Below are 21,888 nucleotides of genomic sequence, written 5' to 3'. Positions count from 1 at the left end.
TTAATTTCTTTTAGAATGTATTCACACAAAGAGGTGTGCTTCATCACTAGGGTCGTTTGTTTTGTAATTAAGAAGAGGGGTATAGTGGTCTTTTGATAGGTTTGCTTGAGGGCACAGATTTCATATTATGATAATTCTTATTGTTGTTTGGGGAACAGTAATTATATATAATTATATATTCATATATTTTATTTGGAACAATAATTATGTAAATGTTATATATATTTTACATATGTTTCATTAGGCCCAGTTTACCTAAAGTATTACTAAGTCTTGCTACTACATAATATTTTCCTTTCAATATGGTTTGAATTAAAGCAATTGTTAAAGGTAAAGCAAACCCTCGAGTGAACCCCACTGATAACTTCACAGCTTCTGTTGACTTTTATTTAAGTTCTTACTTCAACACTGCAAAGCTCACTTACCTGAAACTCATTTGATAGTAAGAAACCAAAATGTTCTTACTCAACCCTCTGATCAGAGCCTTCTCTTTAAAGCAGAGGTATCATAATGTACTGGACTTGTAGCAAAGGATCTGAATTTGAATTTCAACTATCAAGTATTATTTTTGTTATCATGAGGAAGTTGCTAAATATATGAATTTTTGATTATTTTCCTCTGTAAAATTGAGATTATAACTATCTCACAGGATCAAATAAGAAAATGAATAGGTGAATCTAAAAAAACTCTCTTTTTTTGGACTGGAAAATGCATCTATAGCATCATACTTTTCCCATACAAAACATAGTGAAAAAGAATCACCCATTTTTTGTTGGGTTTTTCAGGTAACCTAGGTTTTACCCATTTAAAGTACCAAACCTTTTTTCTAGTCGAACTATTTTGATTGAGCATTTTTCTAAAAATTATTTCATATGTATTTGTTTGTTAAAATGCATGGCTAATATTACCTTATATTTACATATTCATCCAAGATCATTAGCAAAAATTTGATGAGTGTTATTCTGTACCAGGCACTCTGCTAGGCTCTGTATATAAACTAATGGAAAAACAGACATAAGTCCATTTTTCAGAGTTTGAACTAGTAGGGAGACAGGCATTAGGTAAAAACAAACAAATAAATGCATAAAAATCATGATAAGTGCTAAGAAGGAAAACAAGAGGGCTCTACAAGAAAGAAGAGGGGAGAACTACTTTAGATTGGGTGATCAAGAAAGGTGTCTCTGAGAGAGTGAAATTTAAGCTGGGATCTTAAGGATGAGAGACAGCTAAGCTTACAGAACGTGGGGGAAAGCATTCCAGGCCCTGGACACGCGGATAGGTAGCCTTGGTAGAAAAAGGGCCTTTCTTGTTTTTCGGAACTGACAGAAACCCAAGGTGGCTGGAACACAGTGACATGGAGAAGAGTTGTCTGACATAGATATAGAGTCCTGTACATTTTAGAAAGCACAATATAAAAAATAGCTTATAGCAACCAGTTGAGATATATGACATTGTTTTTTGTTTGACAAAAACAAACACTGAAGGTTAAGGAGGATGACTTGCCCAAGGTTACCTTGTTAGTAGGTTTGATGAGAGCACCAGTCTCTGATACCTAGTCCTGAGCTGTTTCTCCTGTGAAAATTTCCTGGCTGAACATTTTCATACTTTCCCAATGGCTAAGGTCATCATTTTGCGGCCAAGGTCATCATTTTGCAGCCAGTTAATGAACGGTAACAATAAAGGGCAGTTGGAGTATGGAAGGCCAGTTGCCCTTATATAAAGGTCTTTTGGATTCTTGCATTTGAATGATTTTGTTTTCTCTGTGTTGGGTTACTCCCCAGTTGATGCCAGCTATTCATTCCCTTTTCTATTTTTGAGGAGCTGCAGACATGAGAATTAGTATAGTTAGTTTCTTAAGCATGTGTATAGTTTCTTAGGCATGTGTAAAGTAATAGTAAATAGGCTCTGAGTAAGAGCCCATTGGACTGTCTTATTAATATAGTCCATGAACTCAGGTGTGTGCACTTTGATATTATTTCTGACTGTTCAGAAGTCAAGTTTGTTTGTCCTTTGTTTGGGTCTTCTTCTGATGAAGTTTTGAGGGTTCAGTATAGCTGAGGCATTCCTGGTGTTTGGGAATGAAACTGTGTATCTCCCAATATGTTTTGTCTCAATAGTCCAGGCAGTGATGTATAATTATTCTTAATTGTAAAATGGATTTTACTTTGGAAATATTTGCCTATAAAATAAAACACATTCCTCTGTAGCAAAAGGCAGCATGTTTACTGCCCATTATAAAAAAATTGGGTTCCCTAAGCTCAGAGTAGTTTTGCTGTAATGCAGCCCATAGCACATGCAGATGTCATGTCATTCTGTGAGAACTGGAACTCAGCAACGGTCACAAGGAAATGCTGATATTCTGGCTTCTGCTATTGCTATGAGTAATGAGGTCCTTTATCTCTGACCCAGAAGTCTCCTGTATTCTGCCAGCATATGTGAAGTTGTGACACGTTAACTTGTTAGCATGTAAATAAGGTAAAACCTCAGACCCTTCGCATTCTTGGCAGTTTTATCATGAGGATAGGATGCTGAAAAAGACATGGCTTTCTGGAAGAGGAAGGATGAGGAGGATCTCATGGACCAATTGATAGGATTTGATGGAAATTCATGGACAACATTAGTGAACATGTTGACCAACTTGTTTGGTCAGTTTGGGAATAAATGGTTCTCCATTTTATTGTCTTTTAATGAGGATGCATTGGGGAGGTAGTTGTAATCCAACTACCCAGAAGTAGGTTCAAAGTTATCTGTCTGAAACGTACCCTGGTTGTTCCTAACCCTATTCCAGGCATGGAGAATTCCTTGCCAATCTGGGGGTCAGTGTCAGATCCACCCCACTGTGACAAGTAATACAATGACCCGTCCTAGTCTGAAGGAATGTTCTGACCCTCTCTAAACAACAGTTATAATTTCACACCCTAAGCAGGAGTGGAGGGACTTTTGAAACCATTATGGGTAGAAACTAGACAAATGGCTAGAACTTTGACTGGTTCACTTGGAAGATGAAGGTGTGGGGTGTATAATACTTGTTAAGGAAGAATAGCAATAGTTGGTCTGTTTTATGGCTTAGCCTCTCCTGCTGTCTGTCATACAATCTTAGATTTGCTAGGAGACAACAGTGAAAGGTCTTAGAGTTCTTGCAGTGGCTGGGCTGCTGTAAGGGAGCTTTGTCTCTGAAACAAAAAACTTTCATGGAAAACCATAGATGAGGTATTGACTAGTATTTGGGCTCTTATTGCCCTGGAATGCTGACAAAGATGATCTATTGGAAAACGAGAAACTGACCCAAAGAAACCGAGGCAAATTCTTGCAGTTATCCTCTCTGCCTTGGAAAACTCCTGTAATTCTTATGTTGAAACAGGGATAGAATGTTAGAAGTGTTATAATAATAGGGCAGTAAATGCCTTCCATTAAAAAGGATGCCTTAAAACAACCGTTGCTGTGCAGATCAAGCCCTAGTCAACCAAAGGGACAAATACGGTAGCCACAGCCAGAGTTGTTATGGCTACTAAGTCTCGGGATTCCCCAAGCTGAAATAGATGATGTCAGTGATAGTGATCTTGCTGCCCAATACGGAACATTGCATGGACTGAAGGCATTAGAAGTTCATTTGACTGAGCTCTAAGCCAGCTGCCAATCAAAACTGAAAGTAAACGCACCTTGTTTACTAGCATGGAGCTGTTCTCTCCCTCTGTGCCCCTAGATCTCTCCCTCCCCCTCTATCTCAAATTCACCTTCTTTAAGGAGAAAGATGGTTAGGGATGAGGCTGTCTTGGAGGAGGACCAAAAATCTTATACATCCATCCAAATGGTGTGTAAAAAATATGTAATATGCTGGGAAACTCTGGAGAGGGGAGGGACTTCAACTTTTCTGGCCACGTTAGATAGAAGTACTCAATTTTTACCCATCCCATGGAGGAAAGAGGTACCTGAATTTAGCGAATGTGGCTTGAGCAGGATTTACAATGGGGGAAGGAAGCTAACAGATCTTGTGAGTGGGGCGCATTGGTCAATTCAGTGTATCATTGTTATAACTTCCACTACTGAATTTTACATGATTATACTGTGAATGCTTATAAAATCCAGAGGGAGTCTCCTGATCTGAAAGAGCTGCATATAGAGAAGTGCTAGTAGCTTTGGAGCCCCACAATCCCAATGACTTCTTTTGAGCTTCAAGTTTCTATGACTTTGCTGATCGAAGCTTCTGGCAAAAGAGGCAACCTCCACCCAGAGGTACCACTTGGGGTTCTGGACTCATCATATCCCTGACTTTGATACCAGGTAAACTCCTTTGAGTCAAACTGAATGCTTCAGCTTGATATTCCCATTTTGGAGTGGGCCAACTCATACTCAATGAATAGCAAGGTAGGAAGGGCCCAAGAAACCTTGGTTGTCAAATGGAAATAGTATAGTGAGGAATGCAGTTGATCTGACACCAACAGAATCTTAAATTCCCATGAAAAAGTGGCAGCTCTCCCTTTGGGGAAAACCTTATCCTCCTGATTCCCAGAAGTTTCCCTTAAATACCTGAGCTTGGTTCACTGATGGATTAGCTAAATTGAAACCTAATGGTATGTCCACTGGACTGCTATGGTTGTTCAGCCTCACCATCAGCTATGTAGAAAAGTGGTTATTGTCTCTGTTTGATGTGCAGAATTCAAGGCAGTTCTCACAGTGTTGGCCAATACTCCATTAATGAATTTTGTTATACAGTTATTTTAGCTGAGAAAGTTGCCAATGATTAGTTGTATGGTCTGCCACTTGAAAAACTGCCAACTGGCAGATTAGAAAATCCTTCTTGGGGGCCACAAGCTGTGGACATGGTTAAGCTGTCAGGGCCATTCATGAAGACGCTTATGATAAGGGCATGTTCTCTGACGAGCACCAACTGGTTCAGCTTGCACCACCCAGATCGCCGCCATTGCCACCCAGATTCATTACTGTCCTGAACAGGCAGCACAGCCAGGGTCACAGACTGGGCAGGAGCTGAAGCACTCTGTGTTTCTGGTATAGAGATGATTGGCATGGAAGACCGATGACTCCGCTTAATAGTTGACCTGTTTGTCTCTGGGAGGGAAGACATATTTTATAGGGGTTTACCACTGCTGTTTCTATCAGATTGACTGCATTGTACCCCCTCTTGGGACTGTCAGTGGTGCCTCACAGCTGCTGACACTTTTTCAGGTTATGGTTTTGCTGGTCCATTCCAATCAGCCAACTCCAGCCACACTGTTGGGGGCCATTGAAATTAATCTCAATAAATCTGACAATGGTGTACCTTCTATCACGGAAGCCAGGGCTGATAGGCAAGGTGTTTAGTGGCGGTTTCATGCCCCCTGTCATCCACAAACATTTTGTATTGTTGCACATTGGAACAGCCTCCTTAAAATCAACTCCAAAGACTTATAACTCTGCCTCCCTGATCTTCTGGTCCACGTACATTAGTAAAACACTTCGGTTACTGAATCTTACTGGCCCCAGTAAGGGATCATCTCTTGGCTACTTCCTGGGTTATGGTCAAGATGAAAGGTGTGAGAGGTTATATCAAATTTTATATTTTGAAAAGCTGGCATATTATCCTGACCATTCCTAGACATGATGAGTCTTTCTTTCCCCTGAAAGCTACCGTAGACAGCCTGTTGGGTAAACCCTCTAGGTGGCAGCCTGGTTCAAGGGGAAGCAGAGGATTCAGATTTACTGTGCTTCAGCCACTTGAATTTTCTTGTTGGATTGAATCATCCTAGATTATGATGCTGTCGATCACTTGATTGAGTAAACTGCTTGCTAGAGTCTCCCTAGAGTGGATCTTGTGGGTCAAAGTGGGGAACATATGGGCCTCTGTACGTTTTCTAAAAATGGCTTTGGCCTCTTGCTCTTGACCTTTCAGGATGAGAGATCTGTGTGTGCCAGGAAAAAATGATTGGAGAAAGGTGAAGTTGTAGTGACTGGAACATGGCACATGATTTTGTGGGGACAGAGGAAGAGCAACGACTCTGAGGCTGTGGGTAGAAAACTTTAGGTCTGGGAGGTGCAGTGGTTGGAAGGACATTAACGATTTTTTTGTTTTTCAGAGTCACCTTTAGAATCTTCCTCTTGGAGGAAAATGCTTTAGTGTGGCAGTCCCATCTGGTAGAAGCACCTTCAAGTTAGCTGACTCCTGGCTCTGCTATCCCCCTGCCAGACATCTCTGACATGTTTGGAACACCATTTCCCTTAAATTTACCAACAAGTCTATCATAACAGCAGAAGGTGGCCCAGCTCCACCTCTCATTCAAAAAGCCTCTGAACACCTTTTAATGTCTTCCCCATCATTCCCATAGCTGTTACTCATTCATTCATAGAGCAAGCAAATGCCACTGGTTAGTGGTATGAGCAAACAGAGATCGAACTGACTAGTTTGCAAAACAAGACTAGACTCGATCATTGGAGCTGCACTGGGAACCGTCAGGCCCACCAACTGACCTAGAAGCCACATTGGAGGCACCGTGTACCTGTGCCTCCCCCACCAATGCCATTCCCACTTGTGGGGTACCATCAAATGTAAAAGCCACTTTCTTTCTGGTGGCTCAGTGTGCATCTTGGAACTGTCCTTGTCATTTAGATGACTTTTATGTTAGGGTTGACATAAGAGACATTCAAATGTTTAAGGATTATAGATCATATATCATCAAATGTGGAACTCCATCCAAAATGAAGCCACCCTTGGTCACTCGGGAGTTTCATGGAGGGGTATTGACTTATTACTTATGTGTGCCCTGTGGGACGTTATCTCTGTCTCCAATTAGAAGAGACAATATGAAATTTGTTCCTGATTTTAGCTGGTGTGATCAGTGACATGAGCTTGGTCCTGGAATGCATTCAGAGAAGACTCAACTCACTGACCAGCTTGTTGTGGACAGCTGTCCGAGCTGTCCAAGAATTGTCCGAGAGTTCCTCTTGTGAGGCACATTGGTATATATAGACCAAGTAGAAAGGTTGATACAGAAACTTAAGGATAAAGCCACCTGGTTGACTTTGACGGTTTCTGAGATTTGTTCCGCTAATTTCGTCTAGTGCTCTGGGGGGCATGGTTCTTCAAGTTGATCTAATCTTGCTGCTTAGACGCGTTTAGATGCAGAGTTTGAGGAAATTGAGGACCCAGTGATTCTGGTTTCTAGATTTATTTATATGGAAAATATGGGACAGTAAAAATAGACTTGGTGAAAAAGAATTATAATAGAACCTAACACTGGACATGTTAAAGTTTGGTATGGCTGTGAGATATTTATATAGAGATATAAATTAGGAGAAAGTAAGAGTTTAGGACTTAGAGGATGGATCTTAAGAGGTGATGAAAATTTGGGAATCTATAACATATGGATAGTATTTAAGACATGAGAATAGATGAGAGGGAGTGTGGAATTTGAATGGTTTTGGGCAGATCATGCATTTTGCCAATAGCCTCACCTCCGTTTGACCCACTTCACTCCTTCAAATTACCCACTTGGCTCCTGAATGTATTTGAGTTTGTCAGCCTTATCAGAAAAAGAAGGAAAAAGATTAAACAAACGATGACTATAATTACTGCATTGATTACTAGGTGGTATTCGTTATACAAGGTCATGGACATAATTTGCTAAATGTTTATTTAAAAATAGGCTCTTAGGTTTTGAATTTTATATTTTTTATATTCTAATATAGATACCACATCAGTAACCTGGCTAAAGAGGCTGCTGTGGTTTGCGATGGCTGTTTAATTTTGATTCCATGTGGCCTTTTTCAAACCAGCAATTTGGGAGCTTATTGTACACACAGAAATTTTAAATTGTTTTTCTCTCCCTTCTCCGTGGTTTTTCAGCTGTTGTCAGAATTATATGATTGCACTTTTGGTGTTCTTTTGTCCCCTCATGTTGGCTCTATTTTATCTCTTAATTTCTAATATCCTTCTTAGGGATTTTTCACAAAGCTGTCTTATAATTAATTAGGCAATAATGAAAAGTGGCGGGAAATGCTATAAAAGAGCCTGCGGGTATCTTATAACTCTGAAGAGGGTGGGTGCTTGATAGATTACTAGACAGTGTACAAAAGAGGAGATGATGCCACTGAGTGGGGAAGACACGAAGAGCAGGGGGCACAGAAGCAACCAACCTGTGTAAGAGTTTATGGAGGGTAGGTGGTCAAGGATGCACCCCATGAAACTGCAGGAACTGATTTATTTTCTTGATTTAAAAAAATTATGTGATTTCTACTAAACCTTAGAGTTGTCATGATTGAATAAACTTAATCTTGATTTGCATGTTGCTTGGAAAGATACTCCTGCATTTAAGAAATACCAGTGGAGCACGGACACCATGCAAGTCACTGCTGTAATGTACCGGCTGCCAGCCATTCATAATAGCTTCACTTTTATCAGAATGTGGGACAGGCCCTCACTGATAGTACTTACATCACTGAAAGGTAGAATTGAAGGACTAAATAGAGGTTTTGGAGGTCAAGGTGCCATTTTCAGTATTTAAAAAAAGTGTTTTTTTCTGAAGTATAGTTGATTTACAATATAGTGTAAGTTTTGTTTTGTTTTGTTTTTTTAATTTATTTTTGGGTGTGTTGGGTCTTCGTTTCTGTGCGTGGGCTTTCTCTAGTTGCAGCGAGCAGGAGCCACTCTTCATTGCGGTGCACGGGCCTCTCACTATCGCGGCCTCTCTTGTTGCGGAACACAGGCTCCAGACGCGCAGGCTCAGTAGTTGCGGCTCACGGGCCTAGTTGCTCCACGGCATGTGGGATCTTCCTGGACCAGGGCTCGAACCCGTGTCCCCTGCACTGACAGGCAGATTCTCAACCACTGCGCCACCAGGGAAGCTCCTATAGTGTAAGTTTAAGGTGTACAGCACAGTGATTCAGTTATATACATTTTATACATAGTAGTGTGTATATGTTAATCCCAGTATCCTAATTTATCCCTACCCCCCATCTCCCTTTCCCCTTTGGTAACCATAAGTTTGTTTTCTGTGTCTATATTTTATGTATTTATTACTTTGTATTTTAATACATAAGGGAAACCAAACATTTACTCATAATAAGGCTCTCCTGGCTTTTAAAAACATCTAGTACCTTTGATTTTGGCTATTTTATTAACTCATTTGTACCTGGAGTGTATGTCATAATAATTAGTAGCATTGATTGACAGCTATAAAGCCTGATTTTAAGCATGGGTAATGAAAGCAATTATAGGTAAATAAAATCTATTTTGTGGATGGAGTCTTCAAAGTATGTGGTTTGCATTGAAAAGATAAATACTATACCACTGACACTCTGTGGTGGAAACCTTTATTTCACAGGAGGGGAAACAAATGCTCAGAAAGAACGGTTTATCTATTTGTTCCAGGTCACATAATTAATTGGTGGCAGTACACTGGGGCTAGAAGGGCATCCCAACAATCTTTGTCCATAAAATGTTATTAAAAAACCATCAGTGTAATTTTCCTACTTAGTCATAACGGTCTAAAGTAAAAGTTTACATTTACTTTTATGATCCAAGGAACACTTTGATGCCTTAATGTAAGCTGAGATAAAGATTACATTTCTCCGAAAAATTTTATTTATCTGTACTGTTTAAGAGTTGAAACTACAAATGGCATTTCTTTTCTTTTTTTTTTTTTGAACAACTTTATTGGAGTATAATTGCTTTACAATGTTGTGTTAGTTTCTGCTGTATAACAGAGTGAATCCGCTGTATGTATACATATATCCCCATATCCCCTCCCCCTTGCATCTCCCTCCCACCCTCCCTATTCCACCCATGGCATTTATTTTCATGTTTATCTTTTCCTTATCTCAAAGTTTTCACCACGTGTGGCTCATTGCCCTCCCCCCACTTCCCAACCCACAACTGAGACTGGGAAAGAAAATTACCATACAGCCAACTTTCTTTAATTTATGAACTGATTTTGTCCTCCTCAGGGTTTTGGGTATGGTTTGTTGAGTCTCTGTTGTAATTGGGACAGACATAGATTTTTACTTCCATGAATGTTTCTTGAGCTCTTAAGAGTTTAGAAAATATTGAATAATTTATAATCCCTTTAAAAAGTAGCCAGTTCAGAAGCATATTCTGTTGAACTTAACAACTCTGATGTATACCACAATACTCAAGAAGCTCTAACTACTTAAGATGATTCAGCTGCAAAGAAGGCGTTGCTTTTAGTGATCCTAACCATACAAAGATCAAAGAACTGAATCTGTCAAAAATGGGGTCTCTAAAATAATTAATCAACACATTTTATTAACTCTAATAGACCCAGGCAGCTCTCTGTCAAGTAAGTATTGGAGTGGCATCAAAACCTGGGCTAATGTGTGCTGTGGGTGGGATGTGGACCCTTATCCAGTTTCTCAGCAGCACCATCCCTGGCCAGTGCTGTGGGGAGATAGCGCCGTCTTCAGTTCCTAAGGGCACTGGGGTTTCTTGTAGTGCAGCCCAGACCTGAAATAGGTAATGGCTCTTCACTTAGTTCCACCTCGAAAATGAAAATGACTTCAAGAAACACTTGTGCTACAAATTACTCAGAATGAAGTATTGAATCCTTGGCTGTAGGTCTTTATTTTGAACGCTTTGCCTCACTGTATCAAAGAGTCACACTGTAGAGACCAAGAAAAATGAAAGAAAAAGAAACCATCCCAGAATTACACAGACAAATTGGAGGCAGTAATTCCCATAATGCCTGTAAATGCTAAGTTGAAATATTGTTGGAGGAACTTATGAAATGAGCTTAGCTTTTTTTTTTTTGAGATCTGTGAGACATATTTAAAAGGGCTAGATGGGGAAAGTTGCATAATATTGTTTTCTCAAAAGAAAACAATTCTTTTGTATAAACCTTTAGAAAAAAGGGGAACCTCAACGCCAGAGAATAGACTTATTTGCATTACCCTTATCTCTTGAATTTAGCTCTTCTTGTTTCCTTTTCATTTCATTAGAACTTAACATATCTCTTCTTTTGAAAACACAAAAGGCTTTATTTTAGAAAATATTTTACATAAAATGATAACCTCTGTGTGAGCATTTCTAATTGTGTTCATCCCTTCCTCTACCTCAAATAAAAATACATTAAAAATGGATGAAATACAAATGCCTGTAATTATCTTTCCATTTTGTCAGCATGCACGTATGTATGCCTAGGGGAAGAAGAAAATTTTGTGCTTAATGGAGAGATGTAATAATGAAAGTGAAATCTTACAAGCCTTCTGCTTCAACCAAAAACAAAAACAAATGAACAAAAAACATAAAGTGTTGGTTGGGACTTTAAATGAATACCAATCCTCATTTAATCCCTATTTAAATGAGTACCAGTTCTTAACTTGCCATGAGGTATTTCTCCTGCAGAAATGTTTCACTTCAAAAGAAACTCAAGTAAAATTTGCTTTTAGAAAATTTAATGCAGGGATTTAAACTCTTCGAGTAGCTACACCAATGGGTTATGAAGGTGTCCCCATGACAGCAGGTTGGCAGCCTAGGAATCAGGATAAATGCTTTAGATCCCAGTGAAAGACAGGAGCTGTTGATGGGGGTGACCTCTGACGACAAGTCATCTTACTATAAACAGAAAGGCGTGGAAAGCCATTGGTCAGAGCCAAGAGTGTTTACTCTCCTGGTCTCCTCCTAGTTAACCTAAATAACTGCACTGCTTCTAGAGCCTGCAGGTTCACGGCAGAGCAAGGTGTTTTTAAGGCTACCTGGATGTTGGTTTGAGACTATAAACCGTGCAGACTGTTCTGTAATCCTTGAACCGGGTTTCATCCTACTCACGCTGGAGAGTGGAATTTATTGGCTGTTGAACTTCACACGTACACACAAAACTTCCTTCCAAATAAAACTGGAATTAGTTTCAGGTTTTTGGACTTTGAATGAGGTAAGTTGTATTTAGCTTCTGATTGAGGCATTATAATTATTGTGTTATGTAGAAAGTCATTTCAGTATAAGCAGTTCTATCTCAGAGAAAAATATTAGGTAAAATAAGTTTGGATTTTTCTCAGTTTTAGCACAGGATGAGAGAAGAAATATGTACATAAAAATTGAGTGAGTAGGTCATTACAGACAAAATCCCTAGTCTGCCCATGCTGAAACTTTTAAATACATTTTGTCTTTACTTCATAAAATTCAACCTCTGTAATTACCTTATGTTAATGCTGGGAGAAATGCAGGTGATACATTAATTGATAATTAATAGATTAGCTTTCATTAGAAAATTTTAATAGTTGACTTTGAGGGGTTTTCCCTTATAATAAGGTGCATGCTGCAGGGTTTTAACAATTAATACAAGCCATTTAAATGAAAGGCTTTTTTTCTGGATAACTTTTATTTTGAAATTCTGTGCCGAATTTGAATTTTTCATTAGATTTCAAATGTAGTCATCACAATGATGTGTTTTATATTTTTTGTGAGAACAAATATTTCCTTCTATTTATGGAACTTTATTTTTTTTTCCTAAAACTATGATTGTAAGTTTAATTTTAACTTCTTAATGATACCTTAAGCTTCCAGTTGGTTTTTACCTTCATTTGGATGTGCACTTGAGCACGTGCTTTGATTTAAAACCTTGATGTGGAAGCCTTTGGAATGCTTTGGTTTAAATTACTTAAACATATTTTTTTATCTTTGAATCTTTTTTTATCTTTGAACGAAGAAAGAGTGTGAATTGGTGTTTTGCTGCATCAAGGAGCTAAGCTGTGGGTGAATTGTCACAATAATTACAGTATCTTAAAGATTTCTTTCATTCAAGACAACTGAGGAAAGCTTTGCTCTGTTGGTACTGTTTTATTATTCTTGTGAGAAAGACATGATTCTGGAGGAGAAAATGTCTTCTAATTCGAAGTGTCTGATTTACTACCAGAGTTAGATTGTTTAGGGGACCTGTTTGAAGAAGAGGATGAATTATCACAGCCAATAAGTTTTCCAGTTTGGTTTTCAGGGTCTACTGAGCATCAGTCAGCGCTCTCCAGTTTCCTGCTCCTTTCCTTAGCTGCAGTTACTGTTTTCTGGAATCCTGTGTAATTGAATAATGATGTTGCACTACCTTATTTTTGCTTTTTGCCTGTTTGTTTGTTCTTTCACCCAACCTTTCCTAAACTAGTAAAATACTACTTATCAAAATAGCAACAAAAGCAAATACTAATAATCATATAATGTGTTGTTATAACTTCTTAGGGAGAGGGAGAGAGGGAGGGAGAGAGGAAGAGAGAGAGAAAGAAAGCGAGAGAGAGGCCAATCTCTACTTTGATTTCTCTCTTTCCTCCTCCAAGTTCTTTATGAGTTACTGTTGTTAGAATTTTTGAAACTGTACGATCTGACTTTTTGAACTCAGCCACCCGCAGAAGGAAGGTCGTTGTGTGTGTCAGGGGCAGTCTCACATTTTGCTTTGGGGAAATACTATAAGCCAATTTCGAAGGTAATGCAGCTGTTGAAGAAATACAAAAGCCAGATGACTTCATAAGTGTGTAGTGAGGAAACCACGATAAATTGTCCTTAGAACCCGCTCTCAGAAAGCCGTTTTAATTGAGGTCAAAGAGGAAGAAATTGTAAGTATATCTCAATTATTTATTAGGTTTACCTAGAATGAGACCTTCACGACAGATAAACCTAATTTATAGTTCCTTTACTCTTTAACCCTTGAGTTTAACCACTGTGGGGGTCTACTTTACATTGAGACTGCAGAGGGTACTTCATTCTTTATGACAGACAAATATTTAGGGTCACAGAAATTTTGAAATTACCTGACTAAATTTCACTTCCATCTGAAGAATCGACTTGTACATTTTAAAAGGCTTGCAATAAATTGCTTCATTTTTACCTGGAGTTACACAGTTAATGGAGCTGTTTTTTCTGACCACAAATTTGTATGTGCGAAATATGTTTCACATGGAACTATTTTGTCTTTTGCCCTTAGCTTACAGGTAATTCAAAATGTTACTTTGATAGAAAATCTACTCAATCTACTCAAAACATAATTTGTGTTTTTTTAGTGTGTAAATTATGCCACAGACTCTGTGTTTTATTAACTCTGCTAATGAAGAATTTCATTTTAGGATTAAAACCTGAGGAAAGGTGATTTATAAGCTTCTTACAACAATGGTTATGCAAGATGGATTTCATATAAAACTACTTTAGAATAGATTTTGAAACTCAAAATGTTGCTAAAATATCATTTAAAAATCAAATTAAAATGCAGTATGCTACAAATACATTTTTGCTTATTAGGTATAGTTTAATTTTAAAAATAAAGAACATGATGCCAGAACCCCAGGATTTTCTCTTTAAAAGCAGCTATTTTAATGGAAGATCAACAATTTAAAATTTACAAAATTTGAAAATATAGCTGTCCATTTATACTTCTTTTATCAACACATTGTGCCGGAAATATTTATATCATATGTAAATTCATATTCAGATCAATCTACAGGTATATGTTGTTCAATTTAAAATTGTCTTTAACATTTTATTGTTTACATTCTACCTGTCAATTTGTTTTTAAAGTTAAAGACTTTCTCAGTTTTCCTTACTAGTTATTGTGATACCTTTGGGCACATTAGGAGAGTTTTCAAATATTCATTGAAAATATTTTTTAAAGTTTACATATATGTATTCAAACCTAAGAGAGGTTTTAACAGAAACTTTTACTAAAATTCAACAATTATGTATTAATAAACCAGATTATCTCTATATTGATTATTGTTCAAATTGAAAAGGTTAGTTATCAATTGTACCTAGTATACAAATGATATCAGGTGCTCTAGAATATGTTGCACAATGACTGATATTTATACTTTAAAACAAATGATAGCTAGTCTACGCCTGTGGCCAAATTCTTTTGAAGTTTCATGATTAAGATGAGCTGAATTAGTTAAGTGGTAGAGGGCTGTGTAGTCTAGGGGCCAGTTGTGCTTGGCAGGTCATGATAAATGGGGAAGTTTTTCTTAACCTTGTGGCCAAAACATTCCAATATCTTAAAAAGGAAAAAGAAAACAAAGATATAAAAAACGTTGTCAAAAACATTAGCAAGATGTCTCTATTTAGGGGAATAGGATCAATTCTTAAGATTATTTTTAAAGTGTTGTTTGTGTGAATTCATAAATCTTCACTTGAATGAAAGGAAATCTAAAGCTAAAGATTTTCATATTTAACCCTGGTGGATTTATTCTTTCCTCGTTCAGTGAGAATGTGTACAGTAGAGTCAGCAATCTGAATTTAACTGCAATGGATTCTACCAAGTCAACATTATGCTCATTAAGTATTTAGTTCTTAGTTTAGAATTGCACATTCCATTTTCCTTTTTGTTGTTTTAATATTATCTATCTTGTGACACCCAGAATTGCAAAGATACATGTTCAAAAGTATAAAGAGACCTATACATACATAGATAGCTATCTCTTATAGTTTATAGTGCACATTTGTGAGAAAAAAAATCATTTTAACACTTATCTGTCATATTTATACCGAGTATCATGGCAATCTAGTCTCGTTTCCAGGCTTAAGAGGGGACCAACTTTCATATGAACTGTAACATGATATGTTAAGGCATCTTATGGTTCCTTTTGTGGCATTTTAAGTACTGTATTACTTTTGATATAGTCCCTGGTGGGTAGTAATGAAAAAACATACTGTTAGAAAGAGTTTGAAATTTTCCTGAATACTTTATACAGTATATATGGAGTTTATGGCAGGTGACAAAAGACTATGGCATAACTAAGGAGAAAATGTACTCCAGAATTTTAAAAGCTCATGTGGCTTGACATTTGATTTAATACATATATACTGTACGTGAATAATTATGCTTTGTTTCCCTGAGTCGTTACTAAGTTGCTTTTTAAATATTTTCAACCTTGCAATGAACTCTCAAATAATTTGAACCCTATTGTGACAGTTGTAGTTGATGAAGAGTTATAGCCTATAGGATTTTTTACCTTTAAAACATAATTCCTCCCCAGAGTGTAATTTTATATAACCTCCCTCCCCCAAACCTGGGTCCTGGAAGGCTCCTGCATTAAAGGCCAGAAATCAAGTAAGATCTTGCCATGACAGTCCAATACTAGAGGGGTAAAATAATTTCCACTTCAGGTTTTCGGTTGTGGGTTTGTTTTTATTAACCCTCTAATCCTACTATTATGAGCGTCTTATGTGTTTTTTTTTTGTTTACAGTTGCAGTTAATAACAGAATATTCAATTGTATCTTTATACTTTGTCCATGAATAGCAGTTAAAGAAGGGTTATGGCAAGTTTCCTTTGGACCGAAGTAGATGCAGTAGAGTTCTCGCGCACTTTTATAATAAGTAAGTGGTACCTTGGGCTTTCGGAAACCTATACTTGGTGTTGCAGGGAGAAGCTCGAGTAAGCAACGATAAAAACATCGAAGAGGGATATAATAAGAAAAGGGAGGAGTAAAGAAACTTCCCTAACTCCATGAAAAGAATTTCAGAAATGTGTGAATTATAGAGCCACAAGATTTTTTTTTCTAAGGAAGAATGACACATTATAACAATAGTTCTATTAGATTATTTAGTAATTAGATTTTCACAAAGTCTGTCTCCAAAACTTTAATTTTTTGACAACCATTTGGCAAAATGGTATTTTATTTTTTTGAAAAACCTCTCAAATTTGTATGAGCATATTAAAACAGAGATATCTTTTTTTTTAAACATCTTTATTTAAGTATAATTGCTTTACAATAGTGTGTTAGTTTCTGCTTTATAACAAAGTGAATCAGTTATACATATACATACGTTCCCATACAGAGATATCTTTTTTAAAACTCTGTGTGACGACCTTTGTGTTCCAAAGATACTTTTTTCACGCACTGAGTTTTTAGAAGTCAAGAACTGAATTGTAACATACCTAAAAAATGTAAAATAAGTCTCGTTGAGAAATGTGGAGACCTTTTCATAGAAGCCAGTTTAGATAGTGTAAATTTGTATGGAAGAATAGCAGAATAGCAATTCTATGCTGATCTTCTCAACATAAATTATATTTACTTGGCTGCACAAATAATCATAGTTATCACATTAAAGGGTACCTCCTGTGGTAAATTCTAAAGTGGTATTAACTTGCAAATATTATATTTAGAAAGTGAACATATATTTTCTTTCACTACTCTAAGTAAATAAACATTAGAATAACTTTCGGCAAAAGCCTCTATTGCAAAAAATACATGTTTACTTGAGTATGCCAAGTGTTATTATTTTGACTCAATTTTAAAATTAATTCATATACCTACTTTTATATTTTCTTAGTTATATTACTGTGTGCTTTCTGAAGTAAAATAGAAGGGGACATCATTTAATTCATATTTATTTAATGCTGTTAATTAGAGAACAGGATGTTCAGGGGGAAGCACATCAAACTCTGAGCTTGGTTCAACTAATTGAAAAATTAAATGTGTTAAAAAGGTCATCTAATGGAGATGTAGGAATTGAGAGGATAATTTACATTTCTAGAATAAAACTGGAATAATTATAAGGAAAACTTTTAAATTCCGTTAACATAATTTAAAATTCAAATATGACCAAATTCTAAGTATTAGAAAATATGAAAAAAATGGCACATAACAATCTATACCTCTGTCTCTTTTTTATTACTAAATTAGAACCTAATGGTAACTAAAGTTAGGTACCCATTCTGCTTTATCAGCAATTATTTATAATAATTTATCTAACCCAGTCATAAAATACATTTTATAAAGTGTGTACTAATACAAGACTCTAGGCATTGATACACTACAGTATTTGTATAAATATTATTTACCAAGTCATGCACATTTTGTACTATTCACACTTGAAATATAATCAAAGCTGACAATTATTGTTAACATTAATTCTGTATCACTTTCTGTATTCCAAAGAGTATTGCATGCAATAACCTACAATATAATTTGTATTGGAGGAACGAACTTTATTTTTATATCTATATTTTATCCATTGTTTTCCTTAAACAGTAATGCATTCAAATCTATTTTTTATTAGATTCTCTACAGAGTTCAGTGAAGAAATAAAAATTGTCTTACATACCACCCACAAAAATATGTATGTTATTCATTACATCAGCAAATTTTCATTTATAAAGTTTTTATCTTGGATTTATAGTTTCAGAATTGATCTTTTATTAACACTGTCTAGTACGTTCTAAGGCCTAATCGTTAAAGTTCACTTCAAAACAAAATAAAGTTACGAAAGAGGTCTTTTTAAAATGTCTTCTTCCATTATTCCATCCTTTACGTTTTTTATTTATTTATTTTGGCTGATTTGGGTCTTCGTTGCTGCATGCGGGCTTTTCTCTCGTTGCAGCGAGCAGGTGCTACTCTTTGTTGCAGTGCGCAGGCTTCTCATTGCGGTGGCTTCTCTTGTTGCAGAGCACGGGCTCTAGGCACGCGGGTTTCAGTAGTTGTGGCACGTGGGCTCAGTAGTTGTGGCTCACAGGCTCTAGAGCACAGGCTCAGTAGTTGTGGTGAACGGGCTTAGTTGCTCTGCAGCATGTGGGATCTTCCCGGACCAGGGCTTGAACCCATGTCCCCTGCATTGGCAGGCGGACTCTTAGCCACTGCGCCACCAGGGAAGTCCTACATTTTTTTATTATCGTTAATGTTTCAGGATTTATAAACAGCAAGATTAAGTACAAAATAATTGGGATAATAGGTTCCAGCTTTTTTAGAAGATGGTGGATGGGATAAAAGAAACTGGTTTTTCTTTGCAATTTTTTTTACAAGTTAATTCTGTTTTCCCTCAAAAGACTGTAAGCCTCTCAAAGTACCTAGTGTTATAAAATGTGAAAAATTTTAAGTTGATTTTTATACTTGAATATAATTGTCATAATGCAAAACATTCTAGAGATTATATTTTATACATATATTTTCCAGACATTGGAAATATTCATTATTCTCAATACCATATCCCACATTCTTTATAATTGTTTAAATAGTACAATTTATATTACTCATGCACATAACAGCCTAAAAAATTTGAAGAGTGAATGGTTTTGTGAAATAAGAACATCAGATTTTTATAAGTGGCTAGCTAATGTAATATTGTTGACCAGTCTTTTCTAATCCCTTATTCTGCTTCATTTTCTCTTGGCAATCGTTGCTGCTGACTTTATATTCATTGCTTATCTGCTTACATTTTTATTTTATAGCTCCTCCACTAGAATGCATGGTCCATGCAGGCAGGTTTTTGTTCGTCTAAGTCAGCGCTGTTAACAGAAATACAGTCCAAGCCACTTGTGATCTTAGCTTTGTTAGACAAGTAAAAAGAAGTGATTATAACCCAGTACACCTAAATATCATTTTATTTATGAGTATAAAAAATATTGAGATATTTTCCCTTTTTTGCATACTAAGTCTTTGAAATCCCATGTGCCTTTTACATTTCCAGCACATCTCAGTTTAGACTTAACCACATTTCAAGTTCTAAATAGTCACAGTGTGGCTAGTGGCTACTTTGCTGGACTGTTCAGGTCTAGTTCATCGCTGTGCCTAGAAGGGTGCTTCATATACCCCAAGGCATTCAGTAAAGCCTTGTTGAACTAGTGGATCCTGATACCTCAGACATATGACAACAGCAAAGACAACAAAATGGACGTTGTTTTATGCATTAGACCATCTTTGCACTTGTTAGGGTGTTGGTGGTGATGGCGGTCACTAGAGGTATTTGGATAATTTCTTCAAAACTCCATTTCACTTTGCTGATGGACTTTACATGTTACTAGTGCTTGGTTAAAAAAAAAAGATTACTTCAGTAGTCTAATTTAAAAGGTTTATTTGATGGTTAATATATTGCAAGAAGTAACTAGTAGCATCAAAAATTGTTCCACAGAATGTTAGTTTCAACTCTTAATTTTAAAACAACCTGATAAAAGCAACTGGCAAATCTAGCATCGGAGAGAAAGGCTTGCGGTGGAGCATTCAGTTCTAATTCTGTCCCTGTTAGTGCTAGCTGTGCGACATTGCCAAGTTGTTTAAGGCTCTCTGAGCCTTGGTTTTCTCATTTGTAGAAGGAGGATTTCATCCATCACTCCCGTCTTCATAGATGAAGTGATATTACATATATATAGTCCAGTACAATGAGTGGAAAAGAATACTTAATAAATGGCAGCAATTATCATTATTATATATATTAAAAATTGAACTTTTAAATATTAAGGTGTTTTGATCTTCATTTTAAAAAGATTAGTTTATATGTTTATGAATTTTAGTTTTTTAACATTTACTCGTTAAAATGCCCTCAGAGATCAGGATTTAAAATTTACTACATAATTGCTTGCAGATTAATCTTTCTAGTTCTCAGCACCATCGTCTGTGAATTGGGATAAAAAGTAGTATCTACCTAAGCATGTGCCTGGCATATGATAAACACTCCAATATTTTAGCTGTTGTTCATTCATTCAAAAATTTCAGTGTTTGATGTTTGTATCTTCATTACATACTAATAGTTATTTTCTTGAAATAAACTCAATTCTTTTTCATCTTGCTCTGATTTTTGCATGTACTTTTATAACATTAAGTAGGGTTAAAATTCCCATTTTTGCCACCAGTTAAATGCATTTAACATTACTTGTCTTTTTTCTCTTGGCATATTTTTGGCTCATTTCCTTGTGTGTTTTATGAAAACTAAGATTTGGATTTAAATTATGGGCATGAAATTCTGCCTCGTTTCTTGGCCTGCTTGTTTGAGCTTTATTCAAAACAAATTCAAAACTAAATTAGTGGTCATTAAAGACAAAATTCTACGTATTTTGTAAGAATAGTCTTCCTTTAATAGTGTGTATATTTCAGCAGTCACTGTTTAATGAAGTATTGATCTCTCAAATGGGACAGTGTGTTTAAATTTAGGTAAAACTGTCCATTTGGCTTCTAATTCTGTGATCAAGACACTGTGAACATACAAGTTTCTTTATTTAAAATTTTTATTTATTATTTTTTATTGTAGTAGAGTTGATTTACAATGGTGTGCCGATCTCTACTGTACAGCAAAGTGACTCAGTTATACACATATACATTTTTTTATATTCTCATCCAGTATGGTTTATCACAGGATATTGAATATAGTTCCCTGTGCTATACAGTAGAACCTTGTTGGTTATCCATTCTAAATGTAATAGTTTGCATCTACTAACCCCAAACTCCCAGTCCATCCCATTCCCTCCCCCCACCCCCTTGGCAACCACACGTCTGTTCTCTATGTCTATGAGTTTGTTTCTGTTTTGTAGATAGGTTCATTTGTGCCATATTTTAGTGATATAAGTGATATCATATGGTATTTGTCTTTCTTTCTGACTTACTTCACTAAGTATGATAATCTCTAGTTGCATCTATGTTGCTGCAAATGGCATTATTTCATTCTTTTTTATGGCTGAGTAGTATTCCATTGTGTGTGTGCATGCGTGTTTGTGTGTGTATACACACACCACATCTTCCTTATCCATTCATCTGTCAATGGGATAAGTTGTTTCCATGTTTTGGCTATTATGAACAGTGCTACTATGAACATAGGGGTGCATGTATCTTTCTGAATTATAGTTTCGTCTGGGTATATTCCCAGGAGTGGGATTGCTAGATCATATGGTAATTCTATTTTTAGTTTTCTGCAGAACCTCCATACTGTTTTCCATAGTGGCTGTACCAACTTACATTCCCACCAACCGTGTAAAAGGGTTTTCTTTTCTCCACACCCTCTCCAGCATTTGTTATTTGTAGACTTTTTTAATGATGGCCATTCTGACTGGTGTGAGGTAGTACCTCATTGTAGCTTTGATTTGCATTTCTCTAATAATTAGTGATGTTGAGCATCTTTTCATGTGCCTACTGGCCATCTGTATGTCTTCTTTGGAGAAATGTCTATTAAGGTCTTCTGCCCATTTTTCGATTGGGCTGTTTGTTTTTT

At 36.5% G+C, this 21,888-nt stretch overlaps 1 protein-coding gene across 14 annotated transcripts in view; it reads left to right on the top strand.

Moving 5' to 3' along the window:
• EYA4 (EYA transcriptional coactivator and phosphatase 4) overlaps positions 1-21,888 on the top strand; it is a 259,346-nt gene that overhangs the window by 107,436 nt on the left and 130,022 nt on the right. The window contains exon 1 of one of the 14 annotated variants that reach the window (XM_082474685.1): positions 11,849-11,876. The exons of the other annotated variants lie outside the window; for them this stretch is intronic. The gene's annotated coding sequence lies outside the window, so the exon portion shown is untranslated. Of the gene's footprint in view, positions 1-11,848; positions 11,877-21,888 lie in introns of those variants that run through there. 14 annotated transcript variants of the gene reach the window in all.

Source organism: Balaenoptera physalus (assembly GCF_965194825.1).
Source record: "Balaenoptera physalus genome assembly, chromosome: 9".
NCBI classification, from domain to species: domain Eukaryota; kingdom Metazoa; phylum Chordata; class Mammalia; order Artiodactyla; family Balaenopteridae; genus Balaenoptera; species Balaenoptera physalus.
This window is presented reverse-complemented; position numbering and strand designations above follow the sequence as displayed.